Here is a 3,245-nt window from a genome sequence, read left to right as displayed (position 1 = left end):
AGGTAAGACCCAACAAAGAAAGAGAACTATAGGCCAATATCTTTGATGAACATAGATGCTAAAATTCTCAACAAGATTCTAGCAAACCGGATTCAATAACACATCTCAAAAATCATACATCATGACCAAGTGGGCTTCATCCCTGGGATGCAAGTCTGGTTCAACATTTTTAAAACCACAAATGTAATTAAATACATCAACAGATGTCAAAACAAAAACCACATGATTATTTCATTAGATGCAGAAAAAGCTTTTGATAAAATCCAGCACCCCTTTTTGATAAAAGCCCTCTAACATCTAGGCATACGGAGAACATAATTCAAAATAGTAAAAGCCATCTACGAGAAACCCACAGCCAGCATACTCCTAAATGGACAAAAACTGGAACCATTTCCCCTGAAAACTGGAACAAGACAAGGATGCCTGCTCTCACCCCTCCTGTTCAATATAGTATTGGAAGTCCTGGCTAGAGTAATCTTAGAAGAGAAGGCAACCAGGGGTATTCAAATAGGAAAAGAGGAAGTCAAGCTATCTCTCTTTACAGATGACATGATCATGTACCTTGGAAACCCAAGAGAATCTGTCAAAAACCTCCTTACACTGATAAAGGACTTTGGCAACATCTCAGGATATAAAATAAATGTACAAAAGACTGATTGCATTTCTTTACACCAATAATAAACAAAGAGAAACCCAAATAAAAAGCACAATTCCATTCACAATAGCCACAAAAAAAAAAAAAAAAAAATGAAATACCTTGGCATCTTCCTAACCAGAGACAGGAAAGATCTTTACAGTGAAAACTACAAAACTCTGCTCTAAGAAATCAAAGATGACACAAACAAGTGGAAAAATATCCCATGCTCATGGACTGGAAGAATCAACATTGTTAAGATGTCCATCTTACCTAAGGCAATCTTCAGATTTAATGCAATACCCATCAAACTACCAGCAACATTCTTCATAGTCCTAGAAAAAATAACACTGGAATTCATATGGAAACACAAATGACCAAGAATAGCCAGAACAATCCTCAGCAAAAAAACCAAAGCAAGTGGTATCACATTACCAGACTTCAAACTTTGCTATAAAGCTACAACAATCAAAACAGCTTGGTATTGGCACAGGAACAGGCATATGGACCAATGGAATAGAATTGAGATTCCAGAAGCAAAACCTTAATTTCTCAACCAACTCATCTTTGACAAAGCCTCTACCACCTATCACTGGGGAGAGGAGAACCTCTTCAGTAAATGGTGCTCAGAAAACTGACTGATCACATGCAGAAGATTGAAACAGGACCCCTACTTAGCCCCATACACAAAAATTAACTCTAAATGGATCAGAGACCTAAATGTAAAACCTCAAACCATAAGAACCTTAGAAAATGAAGGACATACCCTCATGGAAATTGGAACTGACATCCAATTCCTGAACAAAACCCAAAACCCACAGGCCATAAGAGATAAGATAGACAAGTGGGACCTCATTAAACTGACAAGCTTCTGCAAAGCCAAAGAAACCATCAAGAGAGCAGGGAGACAGCCTACAGACTGGGAAAAAGTATTTTCTAACACCAGGTCTGATAAAGGCTTAACATCTTGGATCTATAAGGAACTCAAACATGCTGAAAAGAAAAAAACAAACAACCTCATTATAAAGTGGGCAGAAGATATGAACAGACACTTCTCAAAGAAAGACATCCGAGCAGCCAACAGATACATGAAGAAATGTTCAACCTCACTAATCATCAAGGAGATCAAATCAAAACCACACTGAGATACCACCTAACTCCAGTCAGAATTTCAATTATCAATAACTCAAAAAATAACAGTTGCTGGAGAGGGTGTGGCGAAAAGGGAACACTTCTACATTGTTGGCAGGAGTGCAAACTAGTGCAACCTCTGTGGAAAACAGTATGACGATTCCTAAAAGCTCTAAATATTGACCTCCCATATGACCCCACAATCCCCCTGCTGGGAATATACCCTGAAGAACTCAAATCACTTTATAAAAAAGATACCTGCACACATATGTTTATCGCAGCATTGTTCACAATAGCAAGAACCTGGAAGCAACCATGCTGTCCATCCAAAGAGGACTGGATTAAAAAAATGTGGTACATATACATGATGGAATACTACACAGCCATAACAAAGAACAAAATCATGAATTTTGCAGCAACCTGGATGGAACTAGAGTCTATAATACTGAGTGATCTTTCACAGAAACAAAGATCTGAGTATTACATTCTCACTCATAGAGTGGACCTTGAATACCCAACATAATACTATAAGAAAATGACTGACAGTGATGGGAAACTATGGGTGGGGAGGGGAAGGGAGATGGGATTAACAGTAGTAAGTATCTGTCTGGGGATGGGGAGACACCTCTTTTCAGCAAGGGTGCCTGAACGAAGCATATTTGTATACCTAACCCTTAACTGTACCCCACAATATCATAATAAAAAATATTTTAAAAAAAGAAGGGAAGATATGATGAAGAATGATATAAAAATACGTCAAAATAGTGAAAAACTCTCGTGTGACAGAGGAAAAAGAGTACAAGGACAACATGACCCCTGACATATCTTTATATAGAAGACATGAATAATACATGTCAATGCAAAAATATTATTTAGAGAAATTAATCTGTGGAGTGGTCCAGTGACTGATTATCTGACATCACAGATATAATGAGATATGATCTATGCGGTGCAGATATCAAGGAAGAAAAAAATTTAACATTGATTCATTATTTTTGCCAAGAAAATGTAATTGTAAGATATGTATTAAATGTTATTTAGGTTTTGGGAATAAGAAGTAGATGGTACTTTATGATTCTTTAAAATTTCAGTACCTTTAGGGGCATAAACAAATGGTTTTTGTTTACATGGTTATATGGTACAGTGGTGAGGAAGTCTGGGCTTTAGGGGTAGCTGTCACCCCCAGTAGTGCACAATGTATATAGTAGACAATTTTTTATCCCTCCCCATCATACCTCCTTATCCACTGTACTCTATACCTTTGCAGATCACTAGTTTAGCTCCCACTTATAAGTGAGACCATACAATCTTTTGTTTTCCATTTCTATATTACTTTACTTAGGATAATGGCCTTTGATACCATCCAGGTTGCTACAGAAGACATCATTTCATTCTTTTTTTTTTTTAATGACTGAATAGTGTTCCATGGTGTGTGTGTGTGTGTGTGTGTGTGTGTGTGTGTGTGTGTGTGTGTACACTA

The sequence above is a fragment of the Carlito syrichta genome, unplaced genomic scaffold (assembly GCF_000164805.1).
Source record: "Carlito syrichta isolate Samal-C Ts95f unplaced genomic scaffold, Tarsius_syrichta-2.0.1 Scaffold309789, whole genome shotgun sequence".
In the NCBI taxonomy this organism is placed as follows: Eukaryota; Metazoa; Chordata; class Mammalia; order Primates; family Tarsiidae; genus Carlito; species Carlito syrichta.
Note: the sequence above shows the minus strand (reverse complement) of the source record.